The sequence below is a fragment of the Anabrus simplex genome, chromosome 5, assembly GCF_040414725.1.
Source record: "Anabrus simplex isolate iqAnaSimp1 chromosome 5, ASM4041472v1, whole genome shotgun sequence".
NCBI lineage: Eukaryota > Metazoa > Arthropoda > Insecta > Orthoptera > Tettigoniidae > Anabrus > Anabrus simplex.
Window position 1 is genome coordinate 4,968,888 of NC_090269.1, and position 20,240 is coordinate 4,989,127.

Sequence of the window (20,240 nt, forward strand, 5' to 3'; positions counted from 1 at the left end):
TGAAAAACAATTTCTGTGACGAGTTTACGTAAAGTCAGCATAATGAATATTATATAATACGACCTCAAGGGTAGAAGAGCATTCTGAATACACGGTTGGTGTTATTTGACTGTAATGACAAATTTTCACTCAGAAAATTTCATAAATTACGAGACGATAATTTATCATTAAATCATAAACATTGTGGGATGAGATATTGAACGTTCTTAAAGCGACAGTTTGGCTGTGTAGATTCATTGAATTTCGCTTCACTGGATAGTTATTGGATATGGATATTTGGAGTAGTGAGATGGTAGGCGATTTGAGGGCCTCACCTTAGAGTTACGTCGTGGATTTTTGCGGTGGTGATGATTACTGTTTTGGCGATATTCGCGTAAGGTTAGACGTGTGTTGAAAGTCATTATTTTTTTTCCAACCTTCATTGCGTAGGTCGAGATCGTGTTTGAATTGTGTATTGCTTGCCACGCGTTATTCATTTTCAATTTCACGTTTATTAACAAGATAGCGACTTAGTTGCATTTCCAGACTTGCATTCATTCTGTGGCAAGATTTGTTTCATTGTGTGCCATTAGTTTCGACATAGGCTTACAGCTAAAATATCTAACAGTGTATTTGAAGTTACGATTTCGCCTGACATTCTAGAGGAAGCGTAGACAACCCCATTTCCGCTCGACAATAGATTTAGGACGTCACATGTTATCCTAGGAGTATACTGATGATGCGACATCCTAGTTCACGGTCAACGATAGGGAGGTTTAGGAAGGTGTGTATAGAGGTTAGTGTTAGGGTGCAGACATTAGGTAGGCTCGACGATAGGTTTAGGATGTCGGCTGTGTATACTCGAATCTTAGATTAGGTGTTTTTTTCGAAGTGCCTTGAGCGATGGTAGACTCTGCAGTAGTGTATGCAATGCAAAGAGTGTTAGCTAAGTAATATTGAGGCCATGTCTTGGCACAGACCTTACTAGCTGGAAGGTGTTTACCTAAGATTATGGAACCACTAGTGGCATGAACGTGAGGGTTGTCCAATATTGGGCACTGAACTAATGGTGATTGAATATTATTGCAGTTCGCCACGCGTTGTTTGAGTTCATTGAACTTCAGTATTTTATTTTATTTACGGACTTAAATTTTTTTATCGTTCTGACGTCCGTTTGCTTTGCTAGTGTGCGTGTTGACACTCAGCTTATTTGTGTGAGACTTGAGTTACGAATGCGGGTTCGATTCGTCAGCCGGGAAAATATTTTATTTTCAATTTATTTCGTTCTTTCATTTATATACGTAGTTGATTGTGGTCGATCAATAACCTTGTAGGTAGTTTGTTGGGACAAACAATAAGTAGATGGATCTGTAATGGTAGTCGTTGTTGTAAAGGAAAGAACTCCTAAAATTTTGATTTTATTTTACCATGTGAACTTGTAATTTTATTAAAATTAACGTAACCGTTTATAACCTGAAAGTTGGTTTTGTAATAATATTTTTCAAGTGATTTACCACTTTTTTATTTAACTTCAGTGTTTGGTATTTCTTCTAAATGCGTGATGAATAAGTGTTTCCTGCATTTCGCAGTTTTGTTCCTTCAGAACGACGTAACGTAAGATCCTCTCGGATCGTGTTGTTGTTGGTTCCTTCTGAACAGCTGTTTGGGTGATGCATGTTTCAGCATCGGGATTATTCTATAACTTAAGTGTGACAATGCATGGTGGAATTTTATTTTCAACTGTGAATGCTGCTGTTAACTTGTAGTGAACACCATGCTTTTCAGTAATATTTCGCGACATATCCAAAGCAACTGATAGTCAATTTGGTTCGATTAACGGTCCATTCGGGGGGTGTTTCCATATCCGACAGGGTATTTAACTAGTGGATAACCTTAATTAAGAGTAAATCTGGAACTCTATTTGTTGAAGGTCAGATTTTCCACGGATCGTGTGGATTAATTCTCAGTTATCGTTTGGATCAATAGGTGCCCGATTTTCAGGTTTTCTTTTACTTTTCTAGTTTTCGCTGTCCACTAATCTGTGATATTTCTACTTTTTTCCGAAGAAAATTCTTCGAAACTGTAACTAATAAAACTAACGCCATGCAATGTGACTGCGTTCGAAACATTAAATATTTTTTTTTTGATCAATGATTTTATATTCAATAATTTTTTGTGTGCAGTTAATTGATTCAATAAAAGTTAGTAAGCACATGTTTGCTCCTCATTTCAAGTAGTTAGGCTCTCTTCTGAACCCCATCGTTTGGTTAAGATCCTGGTCGAATTATTTCCGCTACGACCCCAAGATTTAAGAGTTCGATAATGATCTACTGCAGCAGCTGTAGCCGACCAACGATGGAATGGTAAGTTCAAGTGTTCGATATGGCTAAACGGTTACCGTACTGCCCTTTGGTCAGAGGAGTTGAGGGTTCGATTCCCGGCAGAGTCGAGAATTGTAATCATAATTAGTAAATTCCATTGGCACGGGGGCTGGATGCATGTGTGTATTCATCATCATTTCATCCTCATCACGACGCAGGTCACCTACAGGAGTAAATTCAAAAGACCTGCACCTGGCAAGTCGAACTTCTCATCGGACACTTCCGACACTAAAATCCATACGCAATTTCATCCTGTCACAATGTTAAGCTCAGTAAAGTGTGACAGTAGGAGTAATATTACTGTATGTGTTTACTGTAGGAATGCGATAAAACTTTTGTAGATACTTAAGTCCACTTATTTTGCAAAACAGTTACATTTTTATAGTTTTGTGTCTTGGGTTCCATATTTCTTCTCTTTGAAACACTGCATAAACAATTTCTTCTTCCATAGCTTCCGAACCAGCTAGGTAACGCTAAGCAATAACCAACACTGCGCGTTGTCTGGCGTTTCGCTTAGCTGTAAGGTAGGCGTTCAGCGCAGCAGAGCGCGGACGGTGTGAACACCTGGCTTAGGAACAAAGCACTGGTTATGCTTAGCGTTGAGCGACACGCGACAAACTATGCAAAGCGCGCTCGGTGAGCACGCAGCCTAAGAGTTAACAATGAATGAAGTAGAAAAATAATGTACATCTTAGCTTTGCTCAAAGCAGCTAACCATGCTGACTGCGCACTCTATCCCCGCCACAAAGTACATGCGCACTTGTCACTGCCCCTCCTTTTGATTTGTGCTCCACGTGGCCCAGATTGATTGTTACCATTAACCACCATGTTAATTGATCGTTGACCCAAGTTTCATTGAAATCCAACCCAAACTGTTTGTAACGAGGTTACTTACTTTCGTGGCCTGCCTTTGCTTTATCCACTCTAGCAGGGGCATGGTGGTGGTTGTTGCTTTAAGAGGAAGTACAACTAGCCATCCACTTCTTAGAATGAAGGCATCAGCAAAAGGAGGGAAAGGCCACTCAACACTCTCAGCGCATGAGGGATTCAGTGTGCTGGCGTGTTCAAGAGGGCATTTCGTACATTTCACATAAGGAAGAATTTAATGTTGTACGTTCTGTCCCTGTACGTTTCTGATTATTAATGTTCTATGAGTTCTAACATGGAAATGGACCCATATAACATACGTGTGAGGAGTTACTGTTACAGTGCCAACCTGTGCATGACTTCCTTGTATGACAGTGCAGCATACCTGGTCGTTAAAGCGACAAGGCCTGACTCCGTGCTTAGCCGGTTTGAGACCCGTTCGTGGAACAAAATCACCAACAGGAGTGTTGGCGGCAGGGTAGAGAGGTATACAATTCCGAATTTACAAAGAGTGGAGTCCAGCTGGGCCACTATTGTTTATAGTCATAAAACGAATATTTGCAAAGTTTGAGAAGTGTAACTACCTTACTTAAAAACATGCATTTGCATGGAAATCCGGGCTCTAGATATTATCACAAAGAATGTAAAATTTGTAATATTTTACTGCTATTTCACACGAGTCTTGACCATCTACATGCACTTGTCAAGACTGTAGGCATAAGTGCAGGATATACAGTAGAGTCCGAACATCCAGACTTGAGTGGTTCGGACACGTGATGAGGATGAATGCTGCGAGTCTAGTATACCCCGTAGGATGATGCGATGAAGAGGTACTCGACTTGTGAACAATGATGAAGACGCTCTAATTGAAGCAGCCCGTGGTGCTACTTACATTGTAACGGTACTTCGACGAGAATCTGTAGGAGACTTCTTACTTACTGATGAGGTCGGTGCCAAATAAAGCTCATTAAGTTTGGTACTCAGAAGATTTATTGACCGTAACACAGTTTATATGCACTTTTCTTTCATCACTTTCTGATCAGCTCAAAATAGCATGCAATTTAACAGAGTTAACTTGAGAAGTGTATTCCAAATATATGGTTGTTTTAGGTGTTCCTGAAAAGAAACTAAATATAAACTAAAACTAGTTAACAGATAACAAAAATAAACTAAGAACAAAAACGGTAAAGTCCCTCAGTGCATGGACATTTTGATCAGTAGTAGGACACGGGGAGTATTTGAAGACGGAAGGTAAAAAAGGAAAGAAACCAATTCGTTAGTCGTATTCAGAATGTGAAACCTTCATTTCATTGGACGGAAGGTTATTGTTGTGGGAATATTCATCCTATACTTGGTGTCAGAAGAGTCAGATACAATGGACTTTTCCTCTGGACTTTCTTCTTTACATAGGACATTCCCTTTACACTTCCAGTTGTAAGTGGGACTTGGGCTTCAAGTCTTAATCTTCAGCATGACTTTCAGTTTGTTCGACATGTCCTCGTAGTAGATACGATTTGCCAGCATCCACTCTGCAGGTGGTTTTGGGAGAGCAACAGTAGTCGGTGGCCTGAGAGGAGCTACGGACAAACACTCTGAAGATTTTAGGAGCTGCCTACACGATAACCACATTTCTGAGGGCCTTGGGATATCGCTCAGAGAGGGAGACTGCATGAATCTTCCTCCGGCATAATGACTGCCTCTTCCTCTCTCTTGCTTGGAGGGATACAGTGAGATACACTGGAGGGAATGAAAAGTAGGTTTCGGGACGGCACCTGGAGGCGGCGCCTGCACGAATTTTGCTCTGAGGTAGAAGCCTCTAAGTGGCGCGCCGCGCTCAACAGAACGCTCCTTCGTCCGTCGCCTTCTGAACATTTGTGTAATGTAATCATTTTTGAAAGAGCTCACGAATAAAGACTTTTTAGAAGCCGCTTGCTGTTTTGGAAGCGGTCGCAGAAAAGTAAGATCTATTCTAGGGGCTGCTGCAGTGAGCAGTCTGTTTAATTTATTTGCTATGAATTTTATCAACTCTGCCGAATTCACTTCTCGATCTTTCCATTTTCTGAACGCCTTGTCTCCTTTACACACAGGAACTCTCCCCCTCTGCAGTCTAAATCGCCGGATGACTTCCCTGAACATCCAGTAGCGTAAAATGGAACCTGTGAAGTAAACACATTATTATACCCATCTATTAAAGTATAAATCTTTGTAGATGATCAATAGTGATGAATTACATTTAAAGCTACTCAAACACATCTATATCACTAGAAACATCCCTGAGAACAGCTAAAATCTGCTTTCATCGGCCTGACCAGAAAAAAAAAGAATCGAATTCTAAACGAACCAGTGATTACGGACTGATAAGTCTAATGAGTCACGCTCTGAAGGTGATTTCAAGAATTCTACACTCACGATTATGGAGAAAGTAGAGGAAGACATCAGAGAAACTCACCTTGGAATTACAAACGGTCTATTCAAGTTTTAGTTAAAAATGTCTTCAGTGATTATGAATAGCTTTTGACAATGTTCAGCACGACAACCGCTTCCAGGACATCTGTCCAAAAATCTGCGCCTGAAGAGATTTCGTCCAAAGACACTTTGTCCTGTTCCTCTCGTCCAAGGTTTATACGATCCGAATGGTAAAACGTCCGTTGTATAATATTCATGGATTTTTAGTCTAAGGCTTTTTCGTATAAAAATTCCTCCCAAATTAAGCGCACCAATAATGTCGAGGGATGGCCCTCGAAGTTCCAAACTGATTTCCACATACTTTAATTTGGAAATTCTTAGAAAATTCACAAAAAGACCAAAGAAAAGTTGCTTTGATCTGAGAATACGGAATAACTTAGGAAATCGAATATGCCTATTCTTTAATGACATCCCTGTCCGGCTCCATGGCTAAATGGTTAGCGTGCTGGCCTTTAGTCACAACACCCAGGGGCTCTGAACTTTGGAGCGTGGGTTGGCGACCACGGGGTCCTTAGCTGAGTCGTGGCATTGCTTCCACTTACTTGTGCCAGGTTTCTCACTTTCATCTATCCTATCCGACCTCCCTTGGTCAACTCTTGTTCTTTTCCGACCCCGACGCTATTAGGTTTGCGAGGGCTAGGGAGTCTTTCATTTTCACACCCTTCGTGGCCCTTGTCTTTCTTTGACCTTCTATTTTTCCCTCTGATTAGTGTTATATAGAGGATGGTTGCCTAGTTTTATTTCCTCTTAAAACAATAATCACCACCACCACCACCACCACCACCACCACCACCACCACCTTTAGTCACAGGGGTCCCGGGTTCGATTCCCGGTAGGGTCAGGAATTTTAAGCATCATTGGTTAGTTTCGCTGGCACGAGGGCTTGGTGTATGTGTTGTCTTCATCATCATTTCATCCTCATCACGACGCGAAGGTCGCCTACGGGCGTCAAATCAAAAGACCTGCACCTGGTGAGCCGAACATATCCTCGGACACTCCCGGCACTAAAAGCCATACGGCATTTCATTTCAGTGACATCCCTGATCTAAATAGGAAGAGGCATCCGTCAAACAGTTATGATCAGAATTCAACATAGAGCCATTTTGATGAAGATTCGCAGTGGAGAAAAGAATGGATCTTGAACATCACTTCTCAGCCTTGGTCGTATTCGAGCCGTTCACCTGCTCTTGATGTACCAAGGAAAAAGCACTGCTCTTTGCCTAAAACTATTCAGGCAGATAATGGAATTTATGCTCATTCCCTTTACAAGTGGGGAAAATTCCATCTCCTCTGTGCGATCTGAAATCGCAGCCCTGCGGTGGATCAATGCACTCGATCTCAGTGTATAAGCCCTCCTTATGATATGATAATGTAAATCGCTGTGAATAATTTGTGCACTTCAGCCATTTAACACAATAAATAAATAAATAAATAAATAAATAAATAAATAAATAAATAAATAAATAAATAAATAAATAAATAAATAAATAAATAAATAAATAAATAAATACCCTCCCCTGTCAACCATATGAACTTACCACGATGGGGAGGTTTGTGGATTCCAGTGAAGCAGATATCCGAGCCAAGACCAGACTAATGAATGGTTCTAGAGAGGGGGCTAGCAGCCTTTCAGAATTTGCAAGGTGGGGGGGGGGGGCGGAGACTAGATGATTGACTGATATGGCCTGGTAATAACACTCAACATGGCCTAGCTGTCTTCATACTGCTAAACAGCTGAAAGCAACGGGAAACTACAGCCGTAACTAACACCCGAGGACATGCAGCTCTCTCTGTATGAATGATGTACTGATGATGCCTTCCTCCCGCGTAAAATATTCCTGAGGTAAAATAGTCCCCATCCGGATCTCCGGGGTGAGAACTACACGAGAGGGGCCATTCAACCGGAAGATGTATACTGGCATTCTGCGAGTCGGAGCGTGGAATATTAGAAGTTTGAATCACAGTCTAATACACACAGTCGCGAAGCTCCTTAGTGATGAAATGGCATCCTGTTGACAAGCGGAACGACACCAGCGCTTGCAGCGGCCAGCAAGCCGGTACTGTACTCTACCCAACAGTTGATTGTACCTCCACGTAAATTATAAATATTGCAACCACCTGAACAGCTATTTTAATAGTAAATTTTACAGAACACGCTCTACAGCATGGAAAGCCTTGTTAAAAGACCTTTTATTGAACTGAACTTGGTTAAGATCTCAGCAACCTAAATGACTGAATTTTGGGTACTTCGTATTTTTTCTATGGCACTGAAAACTTTGCAAAATTTTATGATTTAATATAATCTTAGTTTCACAAATAATTTCAATAGCAACAGCTTAGTACCTTCACAGCATTCCTGTGGAAAATGCTTGGCACTTATTCCATCCTGAGTAAGACAATATAATACAATAACGGCTGCCTGAACTTGCTAAAAACAACATTTATCATCATAACAAATGCATTATTTGCTACTTTTGGCGTACGTTCATCACATATATCTCCAAACCCTATGATGCTGTCACTAGAAGGATCATATCCCATGTTGGACATTAATGACATTTCATCCATTGAAATATTCACTAATCTTTCATGTTCTGGAAGAGATTTTATTTTTTCTTTCAGTAGTTGAAAATACCTTCATTTAATCCACATTTAAGCCGAACATCCTCGACGTATTCCTGCAGTGTTCGTACTGAGGGGAGATCAAAGTACTGATACAGAATTCAGTAGCCTTGCGGACTACAGTATAATAAGTTTAGAGCGAATAACTTAATTTCCTCATTCCATCTAATTCCACACTTATTTTTTAGTGATGGTTTCCTAATTTGATGTAACAATACATTAAGTGCCTCCTTTGTCAGGTATTTAGAACCTATACATTTCAGTTTTTCTCTGCCCGAGAGAACACTTTTCCTAGCTCCTTTATGCTTTCTACCCTGACATTTACATGTGCATGTACACCACTTTAGCTCCCAACACCTCCGCCGCAAACGAACCACATCAGATGACGTATGTTTTTGCACTTCTTCTTCTTCTTCTTCTTCTTCTTCAGGCTATCAATAATTTCATTCAATCTATGTATTTCGTTTGCCGCTGACACTTCCACTGGATTACTCGCTTCATTTTAATTTTTATTTTACGTTAGGTTTTGAATTTGTAATTATTTCAATATCTTTTATCGCAGGTGGAAAGCAAACAGTACCCGTTTTAAACGTGTTTAACCATGCGTCAATTTTAAGCCATTATTACTCAAAATCCCGTCATCTGAGCACAGGCAGGTTAGCGGGATTACAGATGGTGCGATGTCTGAAGCAGTCTCTGTCCGAACAGCAGCTCCTGTTCTTTCAAGGCCTCCTGACTTCCTACAAGATAATTTCTTCTTCTTTGACATGGGCCCATCATCTCTAATCAATAACGTTCGCTTTAAGGAAATCCGTGGAGGTTTATTTGGAATGTCGAATACAGTTGGAACTGCATTCCACACTAATTTCTTCTTCTCGACTGACATAAACTGGCTGTCTTCAAAATGATTCAGCATAACTTTATGTTATTGTACAAATAGTTCACATCTTTCTCCATTAAGTAAGCCCTCCTACTATTTACAAGCCATTTTCTACACCTGAAAATTAAAATTTCGCTACGTGTTAGAGGAAAAGATTGAGTTAAAACGTTATTTAATTTCATAATTCGGTGGATTTCCCCCACTGAGTTATACTTCTGGATAACTGACAAACCAAAAACCTACGTATTTGAACTTATATTTATACACCTTCACAATATTAGTCTAATATGCGAAAATGTAAGCCGTAGCCAATAATCCTTGTCTTACCTTTCAGCATCTTTAGGAAACCTAAAAAATGAGAGCTCTGGTATCTTCTTCTTGTTATTGGAGCAGTTAACTGTACCACACACATCTCCTTTCGTGAACACCATCTTAATTTAACAGAAAATGAATCACTTGTAATGGAACTACCGCACACTAACCTTGCAAATTATATACAACTTACATATCTCAGTAGACAAGAAGCTTGCTGGCCACGTGAAGCGCTGGAGTCGCATGGATGAAAAAATGAGCCAAGCTTCGCGACTGTGTATATTAGACTGTGGTTTGAATCGTTGTGGTAGGTTAGATAATCTGGAAAGGTAGGTGGATACACTACAGCTGCGTGTAGTTGGTATAAGTGAAGTACGCTGTCAGGAAGAACAGATTTTTATTCAGGTGACTACAGAATTATGGTGATAGTGATTTTTGTTTTAAGAGGAAGTACAACGAGGTAATCATCCTCTCTGAACAAATTAGTAGAAAAGAAATATATATGCGGTAGGGTGGCCAGTTCCTTTCCGCTCCTCCATTACCTTAGCCCCCGCCAACAGCGCGTGGCAACCCATCCAACTCCTGACCACGCCCAATGTTGCTGAACTTCGGAGATCTCACGGGATCCGGTGTTTCAACACGGCTACGGCCGTTGGTCTATATATATAAAATAAGAGTTTTGTCTGTACATTGCTCAGAATTAGGAAAGAATGGTATTTCTGTATCGGTCATGTCCACAGTAACAAGGAAATGAAGTTTTTACTTTTCCGTAATTTATTTCTGTCTGTCTGTCTGTCTGTCTGTATGTATGTATGCATGTATGTATGTACGTACACGCATCACGAGAAAACGGCTGAAGAGAATTTAATGAAAATCGGAATGTAAAGTCGGGTGATGAACCACTACAATCTAGGCTACAAATTGTTTTATTCACGCTGAGTGAAACTGTAGTTTAGGGGAAGACCTGAAATTGAATTATCAAATATTTGTGTCATTAGTGGTCGTGTCTTAATGAAAATCGGTATGAAAAGTCGGGGTAATAATTCGATATAATCTAGGCCATAAACAATTGCATTCACGCTGAGTGAAATGGCAGTTTAGGGGAATGCCTAAAATTTCATTTTCAAATGTTTATGTTATTAGTGGTCGTATCTTAATGGAAATCGGTAGACAAAGAAGGGGAAATAAGTCGCTACAATATAGGCTATACATAATTGTATTCACGCTGAGAAAAATGGTAGTTTAGGGGCAGGCCTAAAATTTAATTCTCAAGTATTTATTATATTAGTGATCGTATCTTCACGAAAATTGGTATGCGAAGTCAGGGAAATGGTAGTGAAATGGTAGTTTAGGGGAAGGCCTGAAATGTAATCTATATATATCAAATAAGAGTTTTGTCTGTACATTGCTCAGAATTTGAAAATAATGGTATTTCTGTATCGGTCATGTCCACAGTAACAAGGAAATGCATTTCTTCTTTTCCGTAATGTCTGTCTGTCTGTCTGTCTGTCTGTCTGTCTGTCTGTCTGTCTGTCTGTCTGTCTGTCTGTCTGTCTGTCTGTCTGTCTGTCTGTCTGTCTGTCTGTCTGTCTGTCTGTCTGTATGTATGTCTGCCTGTCTGTCTGTATGTATGTATGTATGTATGTACACGCATCACGAGAAAACGGCTGATGAGAATTTAATGAAAATCGGGATGTAAAGTCGGGTGATGAACCACTATAATCTAGGGTATAAATTATTTTATTCACGCTGAGTGAAATGTTAGTTTAGGGGAAGACGTGAAATGTAATTCTCAAATAAGTTAGTTATGTTATTAGTGGTCGTATCGATAAATACTACATAACTAACAGAACTTTAGTTGTGTCGTTAGTAGTAGTTATGTAAGAAGTTATTACTTTTCCGATCACTTACGTCTTATACATTGTTACCGTACCGCATATAATCACAGAGATATTCATGAATTTGTTACTAATTCCATATCAGCGCCGAGTCACGAGAAAGTGGGTAAACAGAACTTAGTGAAAATCGGTATGTAAAGTCTGAGAATAAGGAACTACAGTCTACGATATAAATAATTTTGTAAGACGCCCTAATATCACAGAGTCGAAAGAAAACTAATGTGAAGGCCTGAAATATAGAAAGCTCATAAACTTTATCAACAATAACATTACATTGACCATTGTTTGTTGTGATGTGCTTTTTGTCTTCTGTTTCCTCTCATCCCCGATAGATAGGATTACTGCAGCGTACTGAGGTTTTTTGTAATTTGCTTTACGTCGCACCGACACAGGCAGGTCTTATGGCGACGATGGGACAGGAAAGGAATAGGGGTGTGAAGGAATCGGTCTTGGCTTTAATTAAGGTACAGCCTGGTGTGACTGGTGTGAAAATGGGAAACCAAGGAATACCATCTCCAGGAATGCTGGCAGTGGGGTTCGAATCCACTATCTCCCGGATGCAAGCTCACAGCTGCGCGCCCCTTACCACACGGCCAACTCGTCTGGTCGTACCGAGTGTAACAGCCTGCCTGTATATTGGCGGGAAGTAGCTGGGGAGTTGGATAACTTTCTTCTTTAGCATGCCATTCCTCTGGTTCATACATTTTCTGATACTGCAGGTACGTAACACACTGGTTCATCATAGCATTCGAGCTATTCAATCCCTACTCGGAGGCACTGATTGGAATGCGTAGTGTGAATATTTAACGGAATAATGACATAGGAGTGTTCACGGCAGTCTGCGACCTGGTTATTCCAGCTCTGGAACTTTGGACTGTTAGATCGGCACCGTAGTACTGTTCGTTGAAAGTGAGAAAGTGTGCGGTTTTTCATTTGATCGAGTATTTTATATGATAACATTGCTTTCAATCGCTACATTCCTACTGACGTTTCTGTAATGACCTATGTTGAATTCAGTTAGGGAAACCACCAAGTCAGTCTTTCTAAGAATCCTGTAGCGAAGCAGGGGTACATCAGCTACTTTAAAATAAATACAAAATTATTTATTCAACAAAGGAATTTGGAAACGCAGTACAAAATAAAACAAAACAAAAAAAACCCAGGAGAAATGCAGGAGTTGGTTCAATAATGAATAGGGAAATAGGACAGCGGGTAAGCTACTACGATCAGCATAGTGAAATGAATATTGTTGTCAAGATAGACACCAAGCTAGAGCCCTCCGCAATAGTACAGTTCTATATGCCTACTATTTCAGCGGATGGTGAGGAAATCGGAAGAATATACGAACAGGTATAAGATTTAATACAATATGTATCTAATCTAATTGTAATGGGAGACTGGAATACAGTGGTAGGCCGAGGAAGAGAAGGCAGTTCAGTAGGAGAATTGGGATTGGGACAAAGGAATTAAAAAGGAAGTCGGTTGGTTGAATTCTACCCCGATCATAATTTAGTCCTTGGCAATACTTGGTTCAGACGCCATAAACGGCAGCTGTATACGTGGACGATACCTGGAGACACTGGAAGGTATCAAATATACAATCATTATGATTAGGCAGAGATTCAGAAACCAGGTGTTGGATTGTAAGACTTTCCCAGGAGCAGACGTGGACTCTGACCACAACTTGTTGGTCATGAAATGCCATCTGAAGTTGAAGAAACGAATGAAGGAAGTATGCAAAGCGATAGGATGTAGACAAGTTGAAAAAAAAAACGTGTGAGGTGTTGTTTCAAGCAACATGTTTCTCTAGGTCTAAATGAAAAGACTGAAGGAAACAGAACAGAGGAAGAATGGACAGTCGTGAAGAATGAAATCAGTAGAAATAGTAGGAAATACCAACTAAAAATCAATGGATAACTCAGGAGAGACTAGACCTGAGTGAAGAACGTCGAAAGTACAAGAATACAAAACATGATGACAGAAAAGGATACAGGTGATTAAAAAATAAGGTGGATAGAAAGTGCTGGACAACTAGGGAAAAATGGTTGAAAGAGAAATGCGAGGATGTTGAAGGTTGTATGATCCTAGGAAAGGTAGATGATGCATACAGGAATATCAAGGAAACTTGTGGAGAAAGGAAAAGTAGGTGTATGAATATTAAAAGCTCAGATGGAAAACCACTTCTAGGGAAAGAAGGAACTTATCCAACAGTTGTATCAAGTAAAGAAGTAAATTATATGGTTCGGGAATATGTTAACGCTGATGAAGTGGGAGACCAGAATTCGACAGAAGTTCAGTAACTAGGATTAGCAATGCAAAGTCATCTCTGTGCAGGCCATGAACGCCCCTGGAGGGCTTCTACTAACCGTAATCTCGACACTTGGTGGGGCCGGCCGCCTTTGCCCTGGTACTCATAATTGGTGTAGGCTGAGTGAACCTCAGGGCCATGTGCACCTCCGGAACTAGGAATAAAGCACCTGGAATTGAAAGAATTACTGACTTTCCTCAGAGAAACCAGTGTGGCGAGGTTATTCCATTTAGTATGTAAGATGCACCATGCAGGAGAAGTGCCATCCGATTTTCGGTGGAATGTTATACCTATTCCCAAGAAACGCGGTGCTGACAAGTGTGAATGTCGCGCCTGTAAAATGTTGACATGTATTATCTACAGAAGAATGGAAAGACAAGTTGAAAATGAGTTGGAAAAACATCAATTTGGCTTCAGAAGGAATCTAGGAACACTTGAAGCAATCCCAACTTGACGTCTCCTCTTAGAGAACCGAATTAAGAAGGACAAGGGCGCGTACGTAGCGTTCGTAGATCTAGAAAATGCATTCGATAATGTTGATTGGACCAGGCTATTTGAGATCGGGATCGAGTTATCTACACCCTGCAGTGATAAGAGAAAGGAGCAGCAATGCACCCCCAATCTCCTCCGTTTCAATGTTATGTAGAGCAGGCGATAAAAGAAGTCAAAGAGGAATTTGGAAAGGGAATCACAATCAAAGGAGAGGAAATCAAAACCCTGAGATTGTTATTCTATCTGAGGCTGAATGGTATGGACAGAGTCTTGGGGAAGGAGTACAAGATGAAAATAAATAAGTAAGAAACAGAAGTAGTGGAGTGCAGGTGATGCACGAAATATTAGATCAGGAAATGAAGTCTTAAAGGAAGTAGATGAATATTGTTACTTGGCTAGTAAAATAACTAACGATGGCAGAAGTAAGGACAAACAAGGAAGGCCACTCTTAAGAAAAGAAATTTGCTCACTTCGAACATTGATGTATGATGTTCTTGAAGACTTTCGTCTGGAGCGTGGCATTGTATAGAAGTGAAACATGGACGATAACTAGTTCAGAAAGAAAGAGAATAGAAGCTTTTGAAATGTGGAGTTACAGAAGAATGATGAAGGTGAGATGGGTAGATCGAATCAGTAATGAAGACATTCTGAATCGAATTGGTGAGAGAAGATCGATTCGGCTAAATTTGACGAGAAGAAAAGACAGAATGACAGGACACATCTTAAGACACCCAGGACGTGTAGGAAGTGTAGGAGTAGACCAAGGTATGAATATGATAAGCAGATTAGAGGAGATGAGGGATGTAGTAGTTTCGTAGGAAAGATTAAGGTTAGCACAGGATAGAGTGGCCTGGAGGGCTGCATACAACCAGTATATGGACTGAAGACTCAAACAACAACAACAACAACAACAACACCAACAAACAAATACCTGTACATACTGCACATAAAACAAGAGTTCTGTCTGTACATTGCTCAGAATTAAACAGCAATGCTATTTCTGTATCAGACGTGCCAATTTCCCGTCATATCTGTCTGGTGGTGGCGGTCGTGGTGGCGGTCGTGGTGGTGATTATTGTTTTAAGGGGAAGTACAACGGGGCAACCATCCTCTATATAACACTAATCGGAAAGAAAAAATGACGCCCGACACTTCGAAAAATGAGGGTATCGGCCAAAGAAAGACAAGGGTCACGAAGGCCGTGAAAATGAAAGACTTCCTAAGATTCACAAACGTAATACCGTCGGGGTCGGAAAAGAACAAGAACTGACCATGGAAGTTGGATAGGGCAGATGAAAGTGACGCGCCTGACACAAGTAAGTGGAAGCAATTCCAGGACTCAGATGAGGACCCCGTGGTCACCAAACCACGCTCCCAAGCTGTGAGCCCTTGGGGCTCGTTTTAGTCGCCCCTTACGACAGGCAGGAGATACCGTGGGTGTTATTCTACCGCTCCCACCCACAGCGGTTTAATCGGAGAGAAAAGAAGAGAAGGGATCCGACACATTAAAAATGAAGGTATGGGCTAAAGAAAGGCGAGGGCCACGAAGGGCGTGAAAATGAAAGACTCTCTAGGCCTCGCATCCTAATACCATCGGGGTCGGAAAAAACAAGAGTTGAATAAGGGAGGTTGGATAGGATGAAAGTGAGGAGCCAGGCACAACTAAGTGGAAGCAATGCCACGACTCAGCTAAGGACCCGGGGTTGCCACCCACGCTTCCAAGTTGAGAGCCCCTGAGGACCTTTTAGTCACTTCTTACGACCTTCAGGGGATACCGTACACCATAATAACACGCAGTTACCTACACATGGCAGATGCCGCCCACCCTCATCGGAGGATCTGCCGTACACGGTCTGCACCCGGCTAGGAATAGCCACATGTGGTGTATTGTACCACCCTCACCCACATGATCTGACAACTAGTGACACACTGATTCACTAAGTATCCCTGCTATGAGACGCTGTGCACACTTAACGGAAAACGCAGAGCAATGTTCACTGGACATTGTTAGATCGTTCGTAAAAAGTGAGGAACAGTGCCGTTTTTCACTTAATAGAGTATTTCATATGATCGCGACATCAGACAAGAATACTGACTTGTGTCGAGTTCGGTTTTTACAGCATCAGCGGAAATGGTGCGTGGATTTTAATGAAACTTGGTACTTCACTTTAAAATGAGGTCGTGTAGGATTTTAGCTACCAGGTGCTTCAGAAGGGGCCTAAACCATAAAGCTAGATATATCTCCCTTACGGTTGAAAGTAGGTTGTGGCGAATGTTTTCCGATAGAGTGGAAAACAAATGGCAGTGATGTGAAAGTGGAAGTAAAGAGAGCTCTACATCTGTCAGTATTGTATAATTTTACCCCGACACTTGGCTTTCTTTTATACCGAAAGGAAGATATGAAATTAAGATCAGCAATAATGCAAACTGTACAGTGCCACAGACAGGGAGAATCTGGGGGAAAATATAAGGGTGGACAAAGCTGTAATTACGCACGTGTTCGGTGATGGGTACTACAGCCACATGGCAATATAGGTGAAAAACTATCAATTTTTACTACCTTATATTTGAAATTTACAAATTATTATGAATAAAACCATTAAAAATATCCAACTCCTTGTCTGAATGGTCAGCACCAAGGCCTTCAGTTCAGAGGGTCCCGGGTTCGTTCCCGCTCGGGTGGTGAATTTTGGTCGCATCTGACTGTTTCCTCTGTCTCGGGGACTGGGTGTTCGTATTTGTCCCAGCACTCTCCTCTTCATATTCACACAATAGTGTAGGGAAGGGCATCTGACTACAAAACAGGGCCACACAATTCAAACCCACGACCCGACCAGTGTGTGGGAATATCACTTACCTACTGCTGTGAAATTCATCTGATGAACCAGAACATTCAAAATCATTATTCGTGTTGTTATCTGATTGTAATATAGACATGGTTAAGGTTGTAAGTTTCACCGAGAAGATGGGGTGGTGGTGATTATTGTTTTAAGAGGAAGTACAACCATATTCTATGAACGTTAATAAGAGGTATCGTAATTAGGATACGTCTGAAAGTAGTTTAAAATTACTGTAGTGTACTGTACAGTAGTATACGAGTAATATCCTATTAGAATTTAGTGTGCTTATTTTATTATTGTAAAATATTTGTGTAGTACTGGTGTAGTAGAGGTATCCGTAGAAACTCTTGCTAAAATATTGTTGAAATTAGGATAGGGTTAATTGCAGTTTGGAATTGTGTAGTTCTTGTGTATTACTTACGATATTCAGTAATTAACAGCAGTTTTTATCCTGTTAGGGGTTGTAGGATAAAAAAAATAGAGCACGACTAAGTAGTATTGTAGTGTAGTCGTATATTAATTACCTTATTGTTGTGTACTATCCCAGACAATATATCCCTCCGTTCATTTATTTTTTTGCAAATAAGTTACTTTATTTTTTTAATTTATAATTTTCCCCCCGTAAAGAATGGCTAAGGAGCGCGAGTGTACTTATCGTGGGTGTGGTGAGGCATTGAGGGGTATGAGGGAGGAGTTGGAAAGTTTGAGGGAGATAATTAGGATTCTCACAGAAGACAGGAAGGAAGATAGGACTCCCTCAAACAATGTACAGGTTACAGTAGGTGTACAAGAGGGAGGGGAAGGAAAGAGAGGAGTTGTAGAAAACAGGTGGTCTAATGTTCTAAGGGGAAGGAGATTGCAGGCCAAGGGCTCTATTCAGGATCAGAATTCAGGACAGGTGTCTGTGCGAAATCGGTACGAGTCACTCCAGGTAGAACAACAGAGGGAAGATGAGGGACAGGGAACTGTTGCTGAGATGCATGGAAGTAGGAGGAAGGGAAAAGGTAGGAAAGGGAAATGTAGAGTAGAGGATAGGAAAAGACAGGTGGAACAGGGTCATGGGAAGGAGAAAAGGGACGAGGAAGTAGCTTCTGCAGCTATCAGGAAAGATAGTGCTGACCAGGAGGGGAGGGGATCAAATGAGGTGGGTAGGGTTGAGGCTCTGGTCATGGGGGATTCCATCGTTAGACACGTGGGGAAAGTGTGTGGAGGAAAGGGAACCAGGGTAGAATGTTATCCAGGAATTAGGTTGAGGCAGATGTTTGAGGAAAGTAGAAGAGAGGGAGGAAGGGAAGGAGAAGGTGGTAGTGTTTCACGTTGGTACCAACAACGTAAGGCAAGCTGATATAAGTACCAACATAGTTGGAGATGTGTGGGATCTGGTAAATGCAGCACGGGTGTTTAAGAAAGCGGAGATTGTTATTAGTGGAATACTGTGTAGGAGGGATACTGACTGGAGGGTGATTGGGGATTTAAATGAGACTATGGAGTGGGTATGTGGGAAACTGGGAGTGAAATTTCTAGATCCTAATGGGTGGGTAGGAGATAGGGATCTGCGCTCGGATGGCCTTCATTTAAACCGCAGTGGTACGTATAAGTTAGGAAATTTGTTTGGAAGGGTAATAGGGAGGTACATTCAGGGAAACGGGATGGCCTAGGGAGCGGTGATAAGGGAACAGGGAACTGGAAATCAAGTAGGGATGACATAAAATTGTTAGTGCTGAACTGTAGAAGTATTGTAAAGAAAGGAATAGAATTAAGTAATTTAATAGATATATATTTACCAGATATTGTAATAGGAGTTGAATCATGGCTGAGAAATGATATAATGGATGCAGAAATTTTCTCACGGCACTGGAGTGTGTGTCGTAGAGATAGGATAGGAAAGGTGGGAGGGGGAGTTTTCATTCTGGTGAAAGAAGAATTTGTAAGCTACGAAAAAGTTAAAGATGAGACACATGAAATTCTAGGTGTAAGGCTCATTTCTAAAGATAATAGGCAACTTGATATATTTGGAGTGTACAGATCGGGAAAGGGTAGCACTGATGCGGATTCGGAATTATTTGATAGGATAGTCAGCTATGTGGGAAACGACATGGAAAGAAATGTGATTGTAGCGGGAGATCTGAATTTGCCAGATGTAAATTGGGAAGGAAATGCGAACGACAGGAAACATGACCAACAAATGGCAAATAAGTTAATATGGGAAGGACAGCTGATTCAGAAAGTGATGGAACCAACCAGAGGGAAAAATATCCTGGATGTGGTGCTGATAAAACCAGATGAGCTCTATAGGGAAACTGAAGTAATAGATGGTATTAGTGATCATGAAGCTGTTTTTGTGGTAGTTAAAAATAAGTGCGACAGAAAGGAAGGTCTTAAAAGTAGGACTGTTAGGCAGTACCATATGGCTGATAAAGCAGGTATGAGGCAGTTTCTAAAAAGTAACTATGATCGGTGGAAAACGGTAAATAAAAATGTAAACAGACTCTGGGATGGGTTTAAAGAAATTGTTGAGGAATGCGAAAACAGGTTTGTACCTTTAAGGGTGGTAAGGAATGGTAAAGACCCACCTTATTATAATAGAGAAATAAAGAGACTAAGAAGGAGGTGCAGACTGGAAAGAAATAGAGTTAGAAATGGCTGTGGAAGTAAGGAGAAATTGAAGGAACTTACTAGAAAATTGAATCTAGCAAAGAAGGCAGCTAAGGATAACATGATGGCAAGCATAATTGGCAGTCATACAAATTTTAGTGAAAAATGGAAGAGTATGTATAGGTATTTTAAGGCAGAAACAGGTTCCAAGAAGGACATTCCAGGAATAATTAATGAACAAGGGGAGTGTGTATGTGAGGATCTTCAAAAGGCAGAAGTATTCAGTCAGCAGTATGTAAAGATTGTTGGTTACAAGGATAATGTCGAGATAGAGGAAGAGACTAAGGCCAAAGAAGTAATAAAATTTACATATGATAACAATGACATTTACAATAAGATACAAAAGTTGAAAACTAGAAAAGCGGCTGGAATTGATCAGATTTCTGGGGATATACTAAAGACAATGGGTTGGAATGTAGTACCATATCTGAAGTGCTTATTTGATTATTGTTTGGTCGAAGGAGCTATACCAGATGAATGGAGAGTTGCTATAGTAGCCCCTGTGTATAAAGGAAAGGGTGATAGACATAAAGCTGAAAA